At 37.0% G+C, this 24,894-nt stretch overlaps 1 pseudogene; it reads left to right on the forward strand.

The window, feature by feature from the left end:
- The first annotated feature begins 7,937 nt into the window (after nt 1-7,937).
- LOC150039255 (vomeronasal type-2 receptor 116-like) lies at nt 7,938-20,389 on the forward strand (annotated as a pseudogene).
- Nucleotides 20,390-24,894: the final 4,505 nt, after the last annotated feature.

The raw sequence follows: 24,894 nt of genomic DNA on the forward strand, positions 1-24,894 counted from the left end.
GGGCTCTCGTCTTCAATAAACTACTCAGAAAACTCCAGAAGTAGTGCTGTGGCTCAAGTGATAGAGCACTAGGCTTGAGCACAAAGAGGCTCAGGGACAGCCCCTAGGTCCTAAGTTCAAGCCCCAGGACTGGCAACAACAACAACAAAATGTATGCATAAAGTTCAGGCATTATTAATATTTATATATGGACATGTACCATATATGAATTGTATATGTATATAATGTGGAATATAGTTCTGGAATATGTTATATGCCTCTGTAATAAATGTTTAATATATATGCATATATATGATAACCATGCCATGTTTATCAGAGATATAAGGCTTTTTAATATTTAAAAATCAATTCAAATAGAATTCAAATAAAAGACAAATGTATGTGATTGGCTCAAGATCTTCAATAAATTCATCAATAATCTATAATAAATTTTTTCACTAAAATAGAAATTTCTGCTGGGTATTGGTAGCTCATACCTATGATCCTACCTGCTTAGGAGGCTGAGGTCTGAGAAGCACAATTCAAAGCAAGCCAAAGCAGGAAAGTCCCTGAGACTCTCACCAACAGTTAATTAGCAGAAGGCCAGTAGAATTGTAGCTCAAATGGGAGCATGCCAACTTTGAGCAAAAAAATACCAAGCAATAATGTGAAGTACTGGCACAAGAAGGAAGGAAGGGGGCTAAGAATGTGTCTTAGTGCTAGAGTGCTCATGCAGGAAGCCCTGAGTTAGATACTTCAGTACCATAGACACAGAAAAAGCTGGAAGTGGCAGTATGGTTCAAGTGGTAAAGTGCTAGCTTTGAGCAAAAGCAGCTAAGGGACAGTGCCCAGGCCCTGAGTTCAAGCCCATGACTGGCCAGAAAAGAAAAAGGGAGGGAGAGGGAGAGAAAGGGAGGAGAGAGAGCAAAAATGAAAGGAAGATTATTTACTGGATAAATAAAATCAAAGAAAAATATACACCACATATTCAGTGGTGATCAATGTCCTGTGTAAATTCGGGAATAAGGCAGTTTGTCTGCTCTTAAAAATGTTTCGGCAAACATTTAATCAGCTAGTGCAATAAGGAAGAAAAAGAAAGAGGAATGCAGATTATCATCAAATAGTAAAATTCTATTCACAAAAGATATGATTAAGGAAACATCAGTTTTTAAAGGTCTTCAAAACTATTGGAAATAATAACTGAACTTATCAATGCCACAAAATGTAAAGCCAATATATGAAATATTCATTGTATTTTATATATTATGATAACTATTCAATCGAATTTCAAAAAACCTTTTAGAATACTATGAAAAAAAGCACTTAGCAATTAGATTAATAAAATATAAGCAAGAATTCCATAGTGAAAACTGAGAAAAATTAAAGATCAGTATAATATTAGAAATGTTTATTGGAAGGACCTACATTGTTGTGTTATTGGTTCTGATCAACTGAATCAACCCAAGTCTGATAAAAAGAAAAACAATGAGACTTATTTAATAGAAACTGACTACCTAGTTCTAAAATATACTTGGTGAAATATGTAATAATATGCTTTTGTTTTTAGTGTTATATGTATTTAATCTTAAGGCCTTACAATTGTGAGGCAGGCACTCTACCAGGTAAGCCATGCATGTTCCCTTTTGATTTTAATGGTTTTTGAAATAGAGTCTCATGTCTTTGCTAGGCCATCCTGGATTGTAAATCTTCCATTTATGCCTCCTATTATGGGGATAACAAATGTATACCACTACATTTTCCTCATTGTTTGAGATGCAGAGAAGGAAGTCTTATTTTTTTTTTATCTTTCCAGTTGTCACTTCCTATTCTTCTTAAGTAATTGGAATTAAAGGGATGAGTCTGCAAGTGTCTGTGTTTATTTGAAAATACAAAGAATAACCAAACTTGTTTTGAAAAAGTAGAAAATGGAAACAGGTAGTTTATCTTGTGTGGTTGTTGTTCTTAATGTACATACGTTATTTCTCTTTTTCCCTTATGGTTAACCTCATGTAGTTACTGTAACTGACTTTGTTACCTGGTATATTGTATGTACATTTATTTGTTTATTTGAAATAAGAGAAGGGAATGGGGAAAAACAAGATGATTGGGAGGGGAAGTGAGGAGGCAAATGGAGACAAAAACGTGAGAAGGGATATCAATGTATGAGAAGTAATGTACCTGCTACCTGACAAATGTAACTTTAACCCCTCTATCCCTTATCCCGACAATAAAATTTAAAAAAAGAAAAAGTAGAAATAATTGCCTTCTAGGACCTTTCCTGATTCTATTAATATCTTACAGGATGCTATGATGACTTAGATAATGTATTAAGCATAGAAAATGTACCAAAAATTTCAAAGATGGTGCCACATATATAGTCAACTGATTGATATCAATAGTACCAAGAAAACTCATGATTACGTCCAGATATCTAGAGAAAAAAATAAAAGCAAAATAAGTACCAAATCCAAACTTTTGTCTTACACATCACGTACACACAACAACACACACAAAGACACACAAATAGTTGAAGATGTAAGATTTCTGAAAGCAAATATAGAACATTTTTGTATATTGTGTATGCCAGATTTTTAGAGCATATATAAAACTAAAAGTAAAGGAAAAATGATGAAGAGTTATTTCCTAAGCTACTTACTCTTTCTAGATGAATATAAGAACTGGATTCTAATGTAAAATTAAAAAGATTTATCACTTATTAAGTATACAAATTTTAAAGCGAGACAGAATCTCATAAAATACCGGGTCTGACTTCTTATTTTATATATGAATGAGCTAAAACCAAAAGATTCAGATTCATTCCCATTATTAATGGCAACACCACAGATTCTTTTTGGGTTCTGACTGCTTAGCACAGCCTGCATTACAGAATGGTAGCTCACTAACTACTCAGTGAATGTGCATGGATGACTTCCAAATATCTATTTAACATAAAAATGTCCCAAAGTACTGTTATAATTATACTTACTATTTTAAACTTAGAAGTAATATAATTTTAGTTTAGTTTAGTCTACTGGAGGAAAAGAAAATGACATCCAAAAATGTGTACCTCAATAGCCAATTCTGTCATTATTTTCATCAAGTAACAAAGACCAGACCACCACGACTTCATGCTTTTTTTTTTTCTTTTTACAGTCGTGGGGCTTGAACTACGGATCTGGGCATCATCCCTGACCTCTTCAGCTCAAGGTGCTCTATCATATGGCCACAGTGCCACTTCCAGTTTTTTGGTGATTAACTGGAGATAAGAGTCTCACGGTCTTTTATGCCCAGGCTGACTTTGAACCATGGTCCTCAGTCTCAGGCTTCTGAGTAGCTAGGATTACAGGTGTGAGCCACCGGCGCCTGGCTCAACTCTTTATAAATTGTATGTGGGATATGTGGTATCACACATGGAAACACCATTGCTGCTTAGCTGACTGCCTTACGTGAACTCTTCCATTTCTTCCCACTGGTGACTTTAACACAAGACTGCCACATCTGGAAAAAGAACTCAACAGAGAAACTTCAGAACAGAACAACTGCATAGACCACTAGACCTAACAGATATCAACAGAATATTCCACCCAGAGACACCAGATTATTTATTCTTCTCAGAATCACATGGAACATTTCACTACTTTATTTAAGTAAGTATAATTCTTCTGTATATGAACTTCCTGCTCGCTGACAATAAAATTGAATTAAAAATATACACACAGGGGCTAGCAATGTGTCCTAGTGCAAGAGTGGTTGCCTAGCATGCACAAAGACCTAAATTTGATTCCTTTGTACCACATAAACTTAAAAAGCCAGAAGGGGTGCTGTGAATGAACTGGTAGTACAGGAGCCTTACAAAAGCTCAAAACCATGACTTCAAGGACTGGCCAAGAACCACACACACATAGTGCCTTATCACAGAAAGAAATCTGTACACCCATTTCTTTAATGAACATTGATTCTGAAGTTCTCAAATTCTGGGCACCTGAATTCAACAACTCATAAGAAAATCATACATTATGATCAAAAAACATTGGTTCTGGGCACACAAAATGGTTCAACGTAAGAAACACATGAATAATATAATAGATGAAAAAATAAAATAAACAACAGCCTTTGACAAGATAGATCCTGAAGCCCTTTATTAAAACATCTGGAGAGGGGTTGGGAGTTTGTCCTAGTGGTAGAATGCTTGCCTAGCATGCACTAATACCCAGGATTTGATTCCTTGGCACCACATACATAGAAAAAGCCAGAAGTGGTGCTGTGGCTCCAATTGTAGAGCTCTAGCCTTGAGAAAACCCAAGGACAGTCCTCGGGCCCTGAGTTTAAGCCCCAGGACTAGCGAAAAAAAATCTAGAAAAAAAGCCCTGGAGAAGCTAGGAATCTATGGAACATTCCTCAATATAGTGCAATGTATGTATGAGAAACCCACAGCCAGCATGATACTTAATGATGAAAATAAAAGCCATCTCTGCTAAAATCAGGAACAAGATAAGGACGATGAATCTCTCCATTCCTCTTAAGTCTACTATTGGAATTTCTAGCCAGAGCACTAAGGGAAGAAGCAGCCATAAAGTGGATAAAAATACAAAAAGGAGAAGTAATTTGCTCCACTTTTGCAGATGATATGACTGAGGATTTAAAGAACCCCAAAGACTCCTCTCCAAATTACATGGGCTCATCTGAAACTTTGACAAGAGAGCAGTGTATAAAATTAATCAACACTCCCAGCAGAGGATCACAGCAGCTCAAAAGCTATGTATATATACAGCCATATTGAATGAGGCTTCCCAAAATGAACTCCAGAATATGGAAACAAAAGATTTGTCTTTCTACTTGTTTCTCTTAATGTACTATGTGTCTTTTCTTTTTTTCCCCTTTTGGTTTATCTCAAGTTGTTAGTGTATCTGTCTTTGGTACCTAGTACATTGTGTATGTTTATTTGTTTGTTTGAAATAGGGAAGTGAAGGGTAAAAAGAAGATGACTGCCAGGAGGTGCGGGAGGGAAAATGGAAGACAAACATGGGAAGGGGTATCAATGTTCAAGAACTAATGTACCCACTACCTGATAAATGTAACCCCTCTATACATTACCCTGACAATAAACTACAATTTAAAAATAAAGAAAGAAATTAATATACAAAACTTAGTAGCTTTTTCTGTATGCAAATAACGAGACAAAAGAAGCTGAAATCAGGAAACCCTTGTGGTAGCCTCAAAAATTAATGTTGATAATAATAATAAAAGGTGGTGGCAGAGGCACACACCTATAATCCAAACCACTCAGGAGGCTGAGATCTGAGGATCATGGTTTAAAGCCACTTCAGGTACTAAGGTCCATGAAACTTATTGCCAATAAGCCACCAGAAAGCTGGAAGTGGCCCTGTGGCTCAAGATGTAGGGCAATAGCCTTGAAGTGAAGAGCTCAGTCACAACACCCAGGCCCAGAGTTCAAGCCCTATGACCAACAAACAAACAAAATAAATAAATAAATAAATAAATAAATAAATAAATAAATAAATAAATAAAGTAGAATAGAATAGAATATTAGAAATTTACCGAAGTTGTAAAGCACATCTATGATGAAAACTTTCAAAACCTGAAAAAAGAAATTAAAGCAGATTCAAGGAAGTTGAAAAAGCCTTACATGCTCTTGAATTGGGAAAAATTAAAATTGTGAAAGTGACAGTACTTCCTGCCCAACATGTTCTATGAGTCAACATAATGCCCATCAAAATCTCAAGAATATCCTTCCATGATATAGAATAAGCAATCCAAAAGTTAATGTGGAAGAACAGAGGACTCAGAATAGCAGAAACAATCCTTAGCAGGACAGAGCTGGAAGAATATCAATACTAACTTCAAAAGTCAATAGGAAGGCTGTGGTTATAAAAAGAACTTGGTACCGGCCCATGAACAGGCCGGAGGAGTAACAGTAAGAATAAAAGAGCCAGAAATGAACCCACAGATGTATGGTCACTAAACTTTTCAAAGGGAGCAAAAAAACCCATAGGATTGAAAAGAGACAGCCTCTTCAACGAATAATAGTGGCAGAATCGGTTATATATGTGCAGAAGTTAAATCTACAATTTCCCTCATTTATAATAACAAAATTATGTCTAGGGTATTCTTAGTAGAGATCACAGTGGCTCAATAGCTATGTACATATGATGATATAAAATGATGCAGACCAAAATGAAATCTAAGAAAAGGAAACAAGAGGGGTTTTATTGTAATTTGTGCAGGTATTTCTTTTCTTTTTTAATTTTCATTTCTTTCCTTTGGTTTATTCCCTGTTGTCACTTTATTTATTTCTATTCCTTTTGCCATGTAAAAAGGTTTATCAATTATGGAAGGCAAAGGAATCTCAGAAACAGTGGGACAAAGAGTGAACCAATTCCACAGTGAAAGTCACTGGACACTGTTTTAGAAATGAACTTGACACTTGGGGTTAGGGGAGACAGGGCACAAGGGGAAAAACTGAGGGAAGGGCTAACAATGTTAAAAAAGTAATGTACTCATTGCCTTACTGACATAGATGTAACCCCTATGTTCAGCACGTTTACAATAAAATATACATTATAAGAATAGAATTCCAGCCGTGTCGGGTACATTCTACAAAAGTTCTCCTAAATTCAGTCACACAATAAAATGAATTTATGGATTACTACTTGATGAAAGTTATTCAAGCAAGATAGTACTAATCTGCTCAACTATGATTGGAAACTTTTCAACTTATACTTCAAAAAGTACCCTTTATTTTATCACAAATATACTTGTTAAATACCATTTATAGAAACTGCTTATCACATTATCAATTAATATTTTAGTCTATGCTAATAACCTAAAAATATTTATCTCCAACAACTCAAATAACTTATTAAGGAAAGCATTTCAAACAAATTCATTGGATGCTAGTTTATAGAATCCTAAGATTATCACACATGTTCACATAATGGAAATTCTATTCTATTCATCATTTTCTCTTTTTCTGTTTCATATTATTAATATGATGATTGATTAAATATCTGATATCCAAGTATGGATTTCTTTTCATTGATTCTTGTGGAACTATAGCAATGTTTTAGGGAAAATGTATTAATGTTGCCTTTTGGGTGGTATGATTTAGCACATGAAAATGTATTCTTATGTTTGCAATATCCTCAGTATGTTTATCAAATTAGGAGAAAATATTTGCCTCTAATGATCTTATTCTTCATATTCCTTCCTGGTATTAAAGAATCCTCATTTCTGTGACATATTTGATGAGGGTATTAGGAGACTACTTGGCTTTAGTCTCTTGTATAATATTTGAATCATTCTTGAAGGTGGGCCAATAGGATTCACCTGTCCTTGATCTTCTGTGCTCAAGTCTTGTGCTCTGCCACTGAGCCACAGCTCCACTTTCAAAGTTTTAGTGGTTAATTGGAGATGAGAACACCCTGCACTTTCCTGCTCAGGCTGAGGCAATCCAATTGCATCATCCCAAATGGCTTTCAGGCCAAGTTTCCTGACAAAGATGATGAACAACAAAATCATCCAAGCTAACTCTGTCTCTGGGGCCTCACTCTCTGTGGTCTTGGATGAACTCATAACACCTGAGGTTCCAATCCACAAACATGTTTTCTAGCTCATGTTTTCTCCTGGATGAAGGCCACAGATGTAGAACCCCAGGAAATAGTTTTGCACATAACTTCGGGAGACCAATAACTGGCTTTGATAAAAGTTAGGCTATAGTACCAATCTCTATCAATAAAAAGACACTTATACACATGGAAGGAGATATCTGAATATACATACCTGAAACTCTGGGCCTCACTCCCAGTCAGACTTGCAGCTTAGCAGATGCTTCAGAGATGTGCCCTGTGATTTTAATACTCCTTCTCCTCCAGCTTCCCCACCTAATCAGGTCCTTGGCTGGCACCAGCTGCTTTTCTACCCTGAAGAACAAAGCACACATGGATGGAGATGTGATGGTTGCTGGGTTTTTCCCTCTCTACACTTTGGGAACAGAACGTGGTAACAGCGATGCTTCCAGTCAAGAAGAGCACAAGCTGTAAGTAACTCATCATTTTCTTCCCTTTTCCTGTTTTGTTCTGAGCATGGTCAAGGGCTGAGGGAAATCTGAGTGCACACATCAATGTTCTCTGTCTCCTCTATACTGACCTCCATTCTTATTGCACCAGGAACAGCTCAGTTTCATTATTTTGTCTTACATCTACTGTGCAGTGATTTTCTGCATGCTACAAGGACAGGACACCCATTTCCTTCCCTGCAGCTTCTTCTCACCAGGTTGGTAAATTCTTCACCTTACTCCAGCATCCCTGTATCTCCTGCATTGCAGCTGTCACTGCTGAAAATGAAGTGACATTCTTAAAAATCAACCTGAGTCACTGCCTCTTGTTCTGATCTAAAAGGCTGCAGCCACATTCTCTTCACCCCTAGACCAAGTGTCAGAATTTTTTTTTACGAGCAGCAATACTTTCAGGACATTGATAATGTTTCTTAATGAATGCTTGTGGATCATTCTATATTCTTACTATTCATTAGATTTAAATCTGAGGAGCAAGGTTTGAAACTAGCTAAGGTAGGAAAAAATCAGTGTGCATCTTATGTAAAATAATATTTAGGAACATGAACTCACTGAAAGGGAAAGAAGAGATTTTTTTTCTTTGATGGTGTTTCTTTTTTCCTTTCCTTACTGTTCATTCATGTGTCTTTAGGAGGTAAAGGGTGCAGAAAAATTGTGGGACAAAGGATGAATAAATGTAGCAGCAGTAATCACTGAACAATATATTTAAAATGAACTGTATACTTGTGGGTAGGGATGTGTGAAAAAATAGAGAAAGCAAGGGAAGGAGTGATATTTTTCAAAAAGAAAAGTATTCTTTTTGTTTGTCAGTCCTGGTCTTGTGCTAAGGGTCTGAAACTGTCCTTGGACTTTCTCAAGGCTAGAGCTCAGCACTTCTGGTTTTTTTCTATGTATGTGGTACCAAGGAATCAAACCCGGGTCTTCGTGCAGGCTAGGCAAGCACTCTACTACTAGGCCAAATTCCTGCCCTTGTTAATAACTTTTATGGATTGATTTCTTACCTGACTCTTTCCCCACAGCTCTGGATCAGTTCTAGTAGTTTTCAGGAGGAGATGTTGGGGATATTTACAGACAGGATCACATTATCTATAAAAAAGAGAGAGAGAAGAGAGAGTTTTTTGTTTTATTATAGGGATAATTATAGGAGTGCTTCAGTTACATTCATCAGGTAGTCGGTACATTACTTCTCAAACATTCATACCCCTTCTCATGTTCTTGTTCCAATTTCCCCCCAACCCCTCCCAATCATCTTGTTTCCCCCTTCACTTCCCTATTTCAAATAAACAAACAAACATATGCAATATACCAAGAAATAAAGTCAGGTGCAATAACCACATGAAATTAACCATATGGGGAAAAAGAGATAAGAAATAACTTCCCACAGTATATTAAGAACAACAATCAATGTATGTGAATTAATGCACCTTCTATCTGGCAAATATCATGTAACCCTTTTATTAATTACAATAAAAAGTATCAAAAAAAATAAAATAAACATCTTGTTTCCATGTCCTTGAGTTCATTTTCTTTAGCCTCATCCTGTATGACCATATGTACATAGCTTTTGATCTATGGTGATCCTCTGCTAAGAGAGTCCTAGATGTGTACTAATTACTGCAAATGAGGGAAACCATGAAACCTATGTTCCTTTGGGTCTGGCTTACTTCACTTAATAGGATTTTTTCCAAGTCTTTCCATTTCCTTACTAATGGGGTAATGCCATTGTTTCTGATGGCAGCATAGAATTCCATGGTGTATAAGTACATCTTCTTGACCCAATCATCTACTCAAGGGCATCTGGGTTGATTCCATATCTTTGCTATGGTAAATAGTGCTGCAATGAACATCACTGTACTAGTGGATTTAGTATGTCCTTGTTTCTGGGCATTTGGATAAATACTAAGGAGTGGAATTGCAGTGTCATAGGAGAGCTCTATGTTAAGTCAGAAAGAAAGAGTGTTAAATGTTCCTTCCCTACTTTAATTATCTAAATGACTTTCTCCTTGCCACTGCTCTTGCTAGGAATTCCAGTAATATGCTGAAGAGGAGTGGAGAGAGTGGACATCCTGATCATGTTGCTGATTTTGGGGGGAGATGACTTTAGACTGTCACTATTAAACATCATGCTGATTGTAGGTTTTTCATGTAGGTTTGTATATAATTATGTCATTTTGTCCTTGCTTCTGTTGATGGGTTGTAATATATTAATTAACTTACAGATGAAAACTGTGTTTGCATCCCTGGAATGAATACCATTTGATCCTTATGTAAGGTTTTCTCCACCAGTTGTTATGTTCCACTTCTCAGCATTTTGATGAGAAGAGATGCATCAGTGCTCATAAAGGAAATAGTTCTAATGTTCTCTTTTTCTCAATATGTCCTTCAGCAGTTGAAAGAAATGTATTTTTGGCTAATAGAATGAATTTGGTGGTATTTCCTCCCTTTGTATTTTATTAAAGAGTTTGAGAACTATTTGGTGATAATTCTCCCTTAAAAGTCTCCAAGAATTTGGCTGGACTTATTCACCATAGCTAAGATATAGAACCAACCCAGATGACCCTCAGAAGATGATTGGATCAAGAAAATGTGGTACTTATATACAATGGAAATCTATGCTGCCATCAGAAAGAATGACATTGCCCCATTTGTAAGAAAATGGAAAGACTTGGAAAAAATCATACTAAGTTAAGTAAGCCAGACCCAAAGGAAGATAGGTTTCTTGGTTTCCCTCATGTGCAGTAAGTAACACATATCCAGGATTCTCCTAGCAGAGGATCACAATAGTAAAGAGCTATGTACATGTGGCCATAAAGGATGAGGAGAAGCAAAATGAACTCTGGGATCTGGAATCAAAAGTTTAGTTTGTGTGTTTGCTGTTCTCAATCTACTATGTGAGGTTATTTCCCCCCCTCTTTCTCTCTCTCTCTTTCATTTTGTTACTCTCCTTATGGTTTATCTCATATTGTCATGTTGTCACTGTACCTGACTTTGGTACCTGATATATTGTACATACATTTATTTGTTTATTTGAAATCGGGGAGGAAGGTGAAAAGGAAGATGACTGAGAGGTATGTGGGGGAGGGAAAAATGGGAGAAAAACATCAGAAAGGATATCAGTGTTGGACAAGTGTTGTACCCACTACCTGAGAAATGTAACTGAAACCTCTCTTAACCTCACCCTAACAATATAATACAAGTAAAATAAGAAGAGTTTGGCTGTAAAAGGGACGTTTGTTATTGGCAATTTGATATCATGGCGTGTGATGTGTCTGTTTAACTGATTTATGCCTTCCTGACTCAGTTTGGGTATTGTTATTTTCTCTAGTAATATACCCATCTCTGTCAGACTAGTATATCATAATTGTTGTCACAGATGCTTATGCAGTATTCCCATTTAATATTCTCGAGTTTTGCTTGAGTCTGTGGTGATGTTTCCTATTTCATATGGATTTTTATTTGTTTGGGTGGCTTCCCTTTTTTTCTTAGTTATGTTGCTAAAGGCCTACCAATTTTTTTCAAAGAACCACCTTTTAATTTTGCATATTCTCTGCGTGGTTTTTTATTTAGTCTCTAATTCTTTTAATTTTCCTCTAATTTTAATTATTTCCTTACATGTACTGGTTTTGCTGTGTCTTGTTTCTGTTTTTCTATATGATGAACATATGTAATTCCATCATGCCTACATTGTTACTTTTTTCTTGGAAAGATTTTATTAGCACTGATTTTTACATCATATTCCAAATGCCATGTTTAACAAATAAGTATTCAAGAAGGAAAACTCTATATGTGATCACTGGTATATAGATTTTAGAACATAATTGAAGTTAAGCTGAGAGTTTGTATGTCATATTTACTTATCAATCTATATAACATTATATCTATAGAGTATATATCCCATCATAGATATTTATGTCTGTATAGTTGTGCTTATTGACAATGTCCATAAGCTTGGATACATGAATATAGAGTCATCACTCTTGTACTGTTTGGATCTAATATCCACATGTCAAAGAGACCATGCGCCTTTTGTTCCTTTTGTCTGGACTTATCTTGCTCAACATGATTTACTCTAGTTTCATCCACTTGCCAGAGACTGCTATTATGTTATCTTGTTGGCTATGTAGAATTCCACTGTATATATGTACCACATTTGTTGAATCCACTTATCTGTATTGGGGCATCTGGGGTGCTTCCATCACTAGGCTATTGTGAATAGTGCAAAGATGAACATGGCTGAGCAGGTATCCTTATCATATCCTGGATTATGAATGAATGAAAGAAAGAAAGAAAGATAGAAGAAAAAAAGAAAGGTACTTTGATCACTTTTAGTCCTTAGTATTCATTCTCTTCAGCATCTTTTTACCGTGTGTTGACCTTGGCACTGAAATTCCCATGTATAGCTTGCTTACAATATTTCTTCCTCATCCAAGTTGGAGCCTCTCTCTCCAGGGTGAAGTTCTTTGACTTGGATGTACCTCTTTGATTTTGTTACAGGAATATGAGAGAAATTCAGCAGCTTGTGTTTGAGCTCTTCTTCTAGTTGATATTGCTGGAAGAGTTGTTGAATATGCTGGGTCTGCGAGGAGATCTTGCTATAGAATCTTCCTTACATGAACTTTTGCTTCTGAAGTTGCTCTTAAGTCGAACATTCATTAGTTAGATGACACATAACACATACCTGCTGATTTAAGTGAAGGACTAATTTTTCCACAGGTTGAGCTGGTTTTCCTCAGATAAAGGTAACAGCATGTCTGATGTCTTCTGAAATTCTAATCTATAATTAATGGACAACAACCTTTTGTTTGGTGAATTGGGCAGTAAGGAAAAGCAAGCTTTCTCTCAGCTTAAATAAGTTTTGAATCTCATGCAAGACATAATTTCCTTCAAGTCTGTACCTGACCCTATATACCAGCATAAGACACTACACTTTCATTCCATCCCAATGAGGGGAATGTTCTAGCAAATTTACTGGCAAAAAAATAAATATTCATCCATGTCATGAGCTTTGATATACTCTTTCTCAGTGTCTATGTTCACTCACTATGCAGGGTTATCTTCAAGAACTACCAGTCGGTTTTGGCCTTGGCTTTTGCTATTGAGGAGATCAACAAAAATCCTGATCTTTTATATAACCTCTCTCTGGGATTTGATGTCTACAATGTTCACCATGCATATTGGGGCGTATTTAAGAATCACTTCATTTGGCTCTTTGGGAAATATACATTTCCAAACTACTCCTGTATGAGAGAGAGTAAGTCTATCGCAGCAATTACAGGACCATTAGGAATGATGTCTGCTGAGATTGGAACAGTGATGGAACTCTACAGGTTTCCACAGGTGAATGTTGGAGGGGTGGATGGATATAAAAAATCCAATTTGGGAATTATATTGATAGGAAGAGAATGAATTTATGAACCTATCAAATTTTGTGATATTAACAAGTAAGGACTCAAATATATTGGGATCTGTATATTACTTCTGTCTGGAAAGCAAGATGGAAACATTTGTCAGGCAAATGGATTATTCAAAAATTTTCTTCAACAGAAACAAGGAAATGGAAAATGACTTTCAAATGTCAAGATATATTGAGTATGGTACTGGTGGCTGACAGGAGTAATCTTAGTTACTCAAGAGTCTTATCTCCAATTAAATAGCAAAACTCAAGAAGAGGATGTCTGGCTGAATGTGCAGAGCAGCGCTCTTGATGGAAAAAGCCAAGTATGTGCAGGAGGCTCTGAGTTTGTGCACTTCTACAGGCATGCACATATATATATACACACAATACACACAAGAATGCAAGATATGCTGTATAAAGTTATTTAGGCTGAGAAAAAGATAGAGGCAAGTATTCTATCACTATGAAAGTGAAATCTAAAACAGGAAAAATAGTTTGAATTGAAAAGGAAACATGCATGTAAGTATGTACATATAGACATGATCAATCTGACTGAAGTATGGTAAACATAGAGGTCAAACTTCATAGTGAAACCTTACTGATCTATAGACAATCTTCATAATGCACACCACAAAGCTGAATACACGCCAAAGGTAGATGTTAAGGAAAGTTTGAAGAGGAACAAGGGATGGATGCATGGGAAAAACAACACAATATTGTATGTACATATGTGAAAAATGGAATTGGGAAACTAGGGAGTGGGTGAGATTGATGTAGATGGGAGGAGTTGATGCAACTGAGAAAAATCAAAAGGCACTTTAGGGATAAGTTGATATATTATACAACTCTTAAAAATGAATCAAAAAATGGAATAAAAATTACCTCCCATCTACTTCAACTGGTTCTTAATACTTCAAGACTGAGACTGTGATGGATGGCAATCTTTTCATTTATAAAGCATACAATTCTCTTCCACTTTAGCTAACCTTTGGGCCTTTTGATCATGCCCTGAGTGACCATAACAAGTTTCCTGCTCTCTATCAGATGGCCAAGAAGGACACATCAATCGCTGCCGCCATGGTCTCCTTATTGCTCCACTTTAGCTGGACCTGGGTGGGGCTGCTGACCTCACAAGATGAGAATGGTTCGTGGATTATTTCTGAACTGAAAGAAGAGATGATCAAGAACAGAGTTTGTGTGGCCTATGAACTACTGATCTTAACCCAAAACTTGTCACATATATTCAATTTAATGGCAGTATATAATCAGATAAATAAGTCTTCAGCAAATGTCCTAATCATATATGGTGATAATGAGTCCCTACTAGCTCTGCTAATATGTATTGAGCAACATGTAATAAAAGGCAAAGTTTGTATCATGAACTCACAGTGGGATTTAACCATGAAAAGAAGCTATTTCATGCTAGGCTCATTGCATGTGCCTCTCATTTTTTCACACCATCATGCAGATGTTTCTGGATTCACAGATTTTGCCAAGGCAGCTAACCCTTCTAAATACCCTGAAGACTTTTTCCTTGCCAAGCTGTGGTTTCTCTCTTTTAATTGCTCAGCTTCTGAGTCTGACTGTGTGACATGGGACAGTTGTCCTCCTGACGCCTCCTTGGATTTGTTGCCAGGGCATATGTTTGACATGACCATGTCTGCAGACAGTTACACCATCTACAACACTGTGTATGCAGTGGCCCAGGCTCTCCATGAGATGCTGCTTCATCAAACAGAAGTTCAAACAACTGGAAAGAGAGAAGGGACAGTGTCTTTCACTGAACAGGTAATTTGTCTATGTTACAAGGTACACACTATATGCAAAGATACTTCCTAGATTGTGTCTCATCACTCTGTGAAAATAAATATTTGAGATGTTTTTCCAGTTTCCAGAAAACTATTTTGTTTAAATGTGTGTGATACTACAAATCTGTGGTTATATCTTCTCACATGAAATAGAAGGTTTGTAAAAAGGATATAATGTCTACTCCTTTGCATAAATTCCTCCTTTTTTGCGTTTTTGGCCAGTCCTGGGGTGTGAAACAGAGCCTGGGTGCTGTTTCTGGGACTCTGTGCTCACGGATAGCACTGTACCCCTTGAGTCACAGCACTACTTCTGGCTATTTCTCAGTACTTTACTACAGACAAGAGTATCACATATGAACCTGGGCTGGATTTGAACTTCAAGTCTCAGATTTCAGCCTCCTGAATACCTAGGATTACAGGTGTGAATCACCCCCACACAGATTTTGAATTTGTTTACTTGCACATATTCTGCACATACTTATATCTAATGTTTTCAAATCTGTAAATTTAGCTTTTCCCTACATATCTTCAGCACTAGCAAAGGATGTCTTGATGAACAGAATTATACATGTCTTCTCCTTAATCTTTTCATGTCATCTAGTTGCATTCAACTTTGGTATTAAGAGTTTACCAGGTTCAATCTATAGATATTCGTGAAAATAGTGGTTGTTACAAACTGTAGCTAGACAACTCAGAATGGATTCATTCACTGGTATTCACTGGGCATTAGTTTCTCTTCAAAGAACGCCTTATAATTCCTTTCTTTATTTCTTTCATTTTCTCGTTGGAGTCATGTACAGAGGGGTTACAGTTACATTCATTAGGAAGTACATACATTACTTCTTAAACATTGTTATCCCTTCCCATGCCTTATAGTCCATTTCTGAGTAACCAGGATTCAAAACATTTTCATTTCCCCATAGATTTCCTTCTGGAATTCTTTATTAGATATCTGAACTATCCTTGAATTCTAAATCAGAAGTTAAGGGTAAACAGGAACCTACCTTCCTTCCTTTCTTCCTTTCTTCCTTTTTCTTTCTTCCTTCCTTCCTTCCTTCCTTTCTTCCTTCCTTCCTTTCTTTCTTTCTTTCTTTCTTTTTTTCTTTCTTTCTTTCTTTCTTTCTTTCCTTCTCTCCTTCTCTCCTTCTTTCTTTCTTCAGTTTTGGTGGCCCGTCAGTGGTGAGACTTGAACTCAGCCTGGGCACTGACCCTGAGCTCTTCAGCTTAAAGCTACTGTCGTACACCTTGGGACAAAGTGCCACTTCTGGTTCTCTTGTGGTTCATTGGAGGTAAGAGTCTCCTGATCTTTAGTGCCTGGACTGGCTTTTAATTGCAGACCTCAGATCTCAGCCTCATGAGTTACTAGGATTACAGGTGTGCAGGAGCTTTCCTTAGTTCAGGTTTTAAGCTTTCATTCTGGAATGTTCTTCACCATGATATTTTCCATCCATTTTAGCTGCATCCTTTTTTGAAGAATATCCAGTTTTACAATCCTGCCGGAGATCAAGTGATTTTGGATGAGAAAAAGAAATTAGAGCCAGAGTACGACATTCTGAACATCTGGAATTTTCCTGAAGGTCTATCATATCTGAAGATATGATAGAGTGGGCCATAGGAACTACAGAGGTGCGTTGATCTAATCATAATGATTTTAAAGACATATATCTATATCTATCTATCTATCTATCTATCTATCTATCTATCTATCTATCTATTTATCTTTACAAACATGTTCCTTTAAACTTATAGCTGGCTGAGTCCCAGCAACTTTCTCCTCTATCTCTAGATACTCAGAGAGATAAGAACTGAATACCATTGTCACCCAAAAGAGACACTTTTATGGGATTCTATTCTCCAATGAACCATCAAAAAATAGCTGAAAATAGAGCTGTGGGTCAAGTAGTAGATGCTAACCTTGAGAAAAACAACAACAAAAAAGCTGCCCAGACCTTGAAGTTCAACCCCAGGATTAGCAATGAAAGATTAAATGTGTTTCTAAATACTGATTTAGAGTATGGCCATAAAATATTCACTATATCTTTCTAGGAGGTTTCCTACACTGTGATCAAGTACCCGAGGATCCCTTTACGTGCTTGAAAGGTTTACTTTGTTCCCTTCTATGGAAGGTTCATTCCATGCTTAGTTGACCTCTGACTTAGGCACCTTTGGGGACAGGAAAAAATAGAAGGCAGCTCTGAGAAGATGCTCACTTCATGGCCACGGTTAAACTAAGAGGAAAATACGATGGGCCTGGGCTTCTCAAAATGCTATGAAAAGGAGGACTTCCTACGTGCTATTCTCCACTTCACAGATGTGTAGTGATAACAGATAGTAACAGCAATATAAGAAATTCTATAGGGCTTTGCACTAGGACTGACTTCCTCACCATTATTTTCCACCTTTTAAAATTACCATACTAGTCAATATTTTAATAGGCTAGAAATCAAGGTTGTAATACATAAGCCTATGGTAATTGTGAGATAGGTAGTTTGTAACAGAATTCACATAGCTACACAGACTGCACATAGCTACATAAAAACATTAAGATTACTAATCCAATTCTTTCTAACATTGCATCTCTGGATTGTTAGCTCTGTAAACCTGCACAATTACTGACAAACCCTAATTTTCCCCAGACTCCTCACTCTGTTTGCAGTGAGAGTTGTGGTCTTGGATTCAGGAAATCTCCTCAGGAGGGAAAGGCTGCCTGTTGCTTTGATTGTACCTCTTGCCCACACAATGAGATTGCTAATGAGACAGGTAAAGCCATGACTTATGAAAAAATGATGCATTTCTTCCTAGTTTTCCTCAGTCCAACCAAGTCAATGAAAAATTTGTACATTATGATTGCACAGCTTGTTTTCTTTCCCTCTGTTAGTAATTCAATATTGACAAGTGGTTCTATTGCTATTTGAAATGTGATACACCAAGGGCTTGAATTATCTATTTTAGTAATATTTTCTAGTCTATTTCAGGCAAAGTTACATTCAGAAATGCTTCTTATTTCTAATGGGTAAGACTTGCATTTTTTATGGCCAGAGATATACAGCATTTCTTTATGTGTCTGTAAGCCATTCTTATTTCCTCTTCAGAGACGTCTGTAAGTCTATAGTCCACCTTTAAAAGAGATGGTTTCTTCATTGAGGGTGTGTTTTTGAGAGATTTAATTTTTTGAGCTCTGGCTATATTTTAGATATGAGGCCCTTCTCTGATGTATGGCTAGTGAAGCTGTTCCCCCATCAGGTGGGCTTTCTATTTATCTTTCTAGCCATGTCCTCAGCCTTTCACAAGATCAGCAGTTTAATGCAGTCCCATTTGTCCAAACTTCCTTTTATATCCTGTGTTTCTAGCCTTCGTTAAAAAAGTTTCAACCTGTGCTATGGAGCCCTAATGTGTCTCCTATTCCTTCTTATAAAGTTTTCAGGTTTCTACTTTCCCTCCAAGTCTTGGATTTATTTGGAATTGATTCTGGTGCAGGTTGACATATAAGGATCCACGTTTAGCTTTCTACAGGTGCTTATCCAATTCTGCCAAGCACCATTTGTTGAAGAGTGTGTCTTTTTTTCCATCCTATTGTTTTGTCTTCCTTACGGAAGATTAGGTGGCCATAGGTCTGTAGCTGATTTCTTGGTTTTCACAAATCATTGTAATATAACATGTATATTTCTCTCTGCACTTACCACATAGCAAGTGCACGGAAATTTGGATACAGTTTTAGAAGTGGAAACGTCTTAGAGTATCTAAGAGTACTTTTTCTGTTCCTACAGCTTCATAAATGAATTGCAAATGAAAATATAATGAGAAGAATTCAAGTATGTGCCACAGGGATAAAATTAACATGTTACATATACATAATCTGTATTGTTTAAAATTTTCAATTAGATTGCAGAACAACACAGAGCTCCACATGTTAAAGTATGTGAGAAAATGTGTAGAAAATAGCAGTTAGGAAATTAGGATATCCCAAAGGCACATTATAAATACAAGGAATAGTCAATGAAGGAAAAAGCAAGTTGAACAAAAACTCTGAAAAAAGAAGAATATCTAAGGGGGGTGTTTATGGTTTAGAAAAGAAACTGAAATGCTTTTATAATAGGAAATACTGACATATCAGGACTATATCTAATGAATACTTTCCAAATTTCTTTGAAGAAAATGAAGCCCACAATATTGATTAATGGCAGATTACACTTCTCTCCAGATATGGAGCAGTGTGTGATGTGTGCAGATCATCAGTATGCCAACACACAGAGAGATCAGTGCCTCCTGAGAGCTGCAAGTTTCCTGGCTTTTGGAGATCCCTTGGGCATGGCTCTGGCCTGCATGGCTCTTTGCTTCTCTATGCTCACTGCTGCTGTTCTGGGGATGTTTGTGAAACACCAAGACACTGCCATTGTCAAGGCCAATAACCGGGCTCTCAGCTACATCCTGCTCATCTCCCTCATCTTCTGTTTCCTCTGTGCCTTGCTCTTTATTGGCCGACCCAACACAGTCACCTGTATCCTGCAGCAGATCACATTTGGAGTTGTGTTCATGGTGGCTGTTTCCACAGTGTTGGCCAAAACGCTGACTGTGGTCCTGGCCTTCAAGGCCACTTGTCCAGGGAGAAGGATGAGGCGGCTGCTGGTGTCTGGGGCTCCTAATCTCATCATCCCCATCTGCACCCTCATCCAGTTGAGTCTGTGTGGCCTCTGTCTGGGAAGCTCTCCTCCCTTTGTGGACACAGATGCACACTCTGAACATGGCCACATCATCATCCTGTGCAACAAGGGCTCCCTCACTGCCTTCTACTGTGTCCTGGGATACCTGGGCTCCCTGGCCCTGGCCAGCTTCATGGCAGCTTTTCTGGCCAGGAACCTGCCTGACACCTTCAATGAGGCCAGGTTCCTGACCTTCAGCATGCTGGTGTTCTGCAGTGTGTGGCTCACCTTCCTGCCTGTCTACCACAGTGCCAAGGGGAAAGTGATGGTGGCTGTGGAGGTCTTCTCCATCTTGGCCTCTGGGGCAGGCCTCCTGGGCTGCATTTTTGCCCCAAAGTGTTACATTATCATGTTAATACCCCATAAAATGTCTCTGCATGGCTTCAGGGATAAAAGACATAGTAGTAGACATTAGCTTTCTTATGATTAAACTCATGATGTATAGATTGTGCGGTTTAAATATTCAGGATTTTCCATTGTTAGTTTGTATTTTGGGATATTTAGTTCACTGAGTAAGAATCTATTTCTCAATTTTCAGGCAGTTTTATACACATGTGGCGGTGATCACAATTTAAATTCAAATACTTTTATATAATTTTTATTCCTCTATTTACCCTGCACTTGATCTTCTCTTCCTCTCCTATGTTAATTTTCAATGTTGTCTATTCTCAGTTTTCTAAATTTTCCATTATGGCAAATTCCATTCTGCAGAGTTCTCTGCCGTATAGATATCTAATACATTTCCTTAAAATTTTCCTCTTCACAAAGTTTTACTTTTCGGTATGGTCCTTAAGAGATTGTTTTGTTCAAAAGTTCTATATTTTAAGTCATGGATTTTCCTTTTGTATTAATCTTGAGTGTCTTTTCTGGGCCTTTTTTCTGCATGTCTGTCTGGATATCTCCTTGTGTCCATACACTCCAAGAATAGTCTTCATTTTAGGATTACAATGTATAAAATATTTGAATTTCTGTTAAGGTTAAAGTATGTAATACATCATAGACTGCTCTTCTTTTCCTGGACAGGCCTTCTAATTTATTGTTATTTAATAACTCTTCCTTATTTGGTATATAGAAATGTGTTCATTAAATATACATGAGAGCATGTCTTGTAATGGTGCCACATTTACAATTTGTTGAAGCATGAGCATTTTTAACCGTCACATTCAAAATCTCTTAATTTGATAAGGAAAACAGTTATTGTTTCAAATATGTTGATTTACTGAGTTTACTACTTCTACAAAATTACATATTTATGAAATATGGACACAGTTGCAATCATTTATTGTCTGTTGGATTTTGTTCCCATGATTCTTCTGTTACTATTTAAAAGTATTCATGTATCCTTAAACTTGTTGCCTTAGCTTATGCACTTAAGGCTCCATTACCATGACCAGAAATCCATTTCTAGCTTGTTTGTGTTGAAGTAGAAATAATAGTCTCATGAACTTTCCAGGTTAGGCTGACTTTGAACTCTTTTCATGTTTATATTTCTAATTAAAAAACTGTATATTTCTATTAAATAAATATGTCATACAAAATATAAGAATATGTTGCAAACATATTGTGTCCATATTATTTTTGAAGGCATATAGTTAACAAATGAAAATGTAATTATACTGCATGTATGTCTAGTAACTCAGTATGTTAATCAATATATGATCAAAATACTTATTAGTTTATATTGAGATTTTTCCATGATCTTATTTATATGAGGAATTTCATTATTAGGACTATTTTCATATTATTCATTAAAATATGAGTCCTCATTTTGTGACAAATATTGGGAGAATATTAGATTGCAGTGCTTTTGCGTACCATTTTGCATCCCTTGCTAATTTCTTCTCTGATGAGATTTCAGTGAACTTAGACAACACTCCTTTCTCTTCAGTGAAGGAATGAAGAGAATGTACACATGGATGAACTTATATGTTGAAACAAAACTGGAAGTATGGCAGGCAGGCTGGAAGAGAATTTATGACACATAAGAGAGAATTTCTTGGATAAACAGACATACAGGAGGAAGAGGAAGAGAACAAGGAAAATATAGCCATAAGAAATGATTATTTATGTCTTATAGTAAAATTTTATTCATCAAAACAGGCTGGATTTTGCCTCTGAATCATGGTCTACAGAAAGAAACGGAAGCATTGGGACAAAGAGTGAACCAATTCCAGAGCGACACTAGAAATGAACTTGACAAGTTGGGCTAGAGAGTCAGGAGGACAGTAATGAGTGAGAGAAGTTTGGGTAGACACATCAACATTCTCTGTGTCCTCTACACTGAACTCTATCCCTATTACACCAGGAACCGTTCAATTTCATTATGTTAACTTCTGTGTACTGTTGACTGATTTTCTTCTGCCTAGGACTCCATTTCCTTCGAGACAGCTTGTCTTTCCAAGTCGGTGAATTCTTTACTCCAGCCTTCCCATATCTCCTCCATTTCAGCTGTCATTGCAGACAATGAAGTGATGTTATTAAAATCAGAAGGAGTCACTGTCATGAGATCTGCCCTAAAAGGCCCTTAGGCCAGCAGTCTGACAACTTTCTGTTGAAAAACCTATATTTTGAAAGCATTGATAAAATTCTGTTTGCAAGCTGGATACTCATGTGTGCAATCATAAGAACTTACATGACTGATCTCTGAGAATCAAGGTGTGAAGCCATCTCAGGCAGGAAAATCTGTGTGACCAGCCAAAAGCTGGAAGAGAAGCTGTAACTCAAGAAACACGGCACTAGCTTTGAGTAAAAACAGCTCAAAGACAGTGTCCAGGCATTGATTCATGCCCTAGGATGGGCACACACACACACACACACACACACACACACACACACACACACCCGCACACGCACGTGCATAAGTACTGTGATGTAGTAGTTGCTGTTTCCAACTAATCCTTGTGTCATTCTTTTATGTCACATATTCTCAACAGCCCAGATATGTCCAGGGAGCTCAGCACTATCCAAGAGCCCATATGGGAGAAGAGGATCTGCCCAGGAGAGTTCTGTTTACTTGTGCACTTGCATATTCTTGGCATTTTGGTCTGTAATTGAGTGTCTCACTAATACATGTGTATACCAAAGAAACATAAGGACTTACATAACTTCAAGATATTCTAGCAAACTACCTGATTCCTATTACAAAAGAAAATGTCCCTGTCTGTATCACTGTCATTTCTTTTTAAGTGCTGGTATGACAGTTCTAGCCTGAGGCAGCCGCTCACAGTAGAGAGCAAAGTGCACATCATAGGAAATCCCTCTTCTTTGCTATAAAAGATACAAGTACTTATCTTATATGTCAGTGGTTATTTATCTTTCTCTTGTTCTGGATTTGTTTTAGTGAGATTCAATTTTTGAGCTGTAGGTATGTTTCACATATGAGACCCTCATTTATTGTATGGCTAGCAAAGATCTTCTCTCATTCTGTGGGCTTTCTATTTATCTTGCTACCTATATCCTTTGCCATAAAGAAGCAATGCAGTTTAAATACAGTGTCATTTGTAGAACATTTCTTTGATTTTTTGTGTGTTTCTGGGCCATGCACTAAAGACAAGTAACTACCAACCAAGAATACTGTTCCCAGCTAAGTGCTCATTCCTACCTGAGGGACAAATGAAAACTTTCCACAGCAAGGAAAAATTGATGCAATTTATCTCCTCCAAACCAGCATTACAAAAAATTCTTCAAGATGTTCTACACATTGAAAATCAACACAAACGTCAGAGATACGACACCTATGCAGAGTACCACCTAATTATACCAAGAATGGACACAGTCCCTTAAAAATAGACAAAATGATAGGAACTATAAACTTTCAATCCTATTCTCAATATTAGTGGACTTAAATCTCCAATTAAGTGGCATAGACTGAATAGCTGGATCAATAAGCAAGACATATCTTTCTTGAGACATTCAAGAGAAATATCTTCCTCACAAAAGAAATATTATAAAAGCTAATTGCTGGGATATGATTTATCAAACAAACCATGTCCATAAACAGGCCAGGGTAGCAACTCTAATATAAGATAAAGTTAACTTCAAATATAAATTAGTAAGAATAGACCAAGAAGGTTATTACATAATAATAAAAGATCTCTCTTACAGGTGGAGATAACCATACTAAATATCTATACAGCACAAGCTGGAGCACCCGTGTCATTAAACATTATTTACACTAAAACATACCTAGATCCAAAGGCAGTGATTGTTGGTGACTTTAAGACACCACTGCCACATTTGGAAAAAGAACTCAACAGAGTAACTTCAGAACAGAACAACTGCATAGACCAACTAGACCTAACAGAAATCAGCAGAACATTCCATCCAGAGACACCAGAATATATGTTTTTCTCAGAATCACATAGAACATTTTCCAAAATAGACCATATTTTAGAGCAAACCTGGGCAAATATGTGTGTATTGGGGGGAAGGGAAAATGGGAGAAAATCATGGGATGGATAACAATGTTCAAAAAGTAATGTACTCACCACCTTACATATGTAACTGTAATTCTTCTGTATATGAACTTCCTGTTCCCTGACAATAAAACTGAATTAAAAAAATACACACAGGGTCTATGAATATGGCCTATTGGGAGAGTGCTTGCCTAGCATACACAAAAACCAGGGTTTGATTCCTCGGCACCACATACATAGAAAAAGCCAGAAATGATGCTGAGGCTCCAATTGTAGAGCTCTAGCCTTGAGAAAACCCAAGGACAATGCTTAGGCACTGAGTTCAAGCCCCAGGACTAGCGAAAAAAAATAGCTCTAGAGAAGCTAGGAATCTATGTTCCCTGAACATTCCTCAATACAGTGCAGTCTATGTATGAGAAACCCACAGCCAGCATGATACTTCAGGTGAACAGTAAAAGCCATCTCTGCTAAAATCGGGAACAAGGTAAGGACGATGAATCCCTCC

The sequence above is a fragment of the Megascapheus bottae genome, unplaced genomic scaffold (genome assembly GCF_031878675.1).
Source record: "Megascapheus bottae isolate mThoBot1 unplaced genomic scaffold, mThoBot2.hap1 HAP1_SCAFFOLD_40, whole genome shotgun sequence".
NCBI lineage: Eukaryota > Metazoa > Chordata > Mammalia > Rodentia > Geomyidae > Megascapheus > Megascapheus bottae.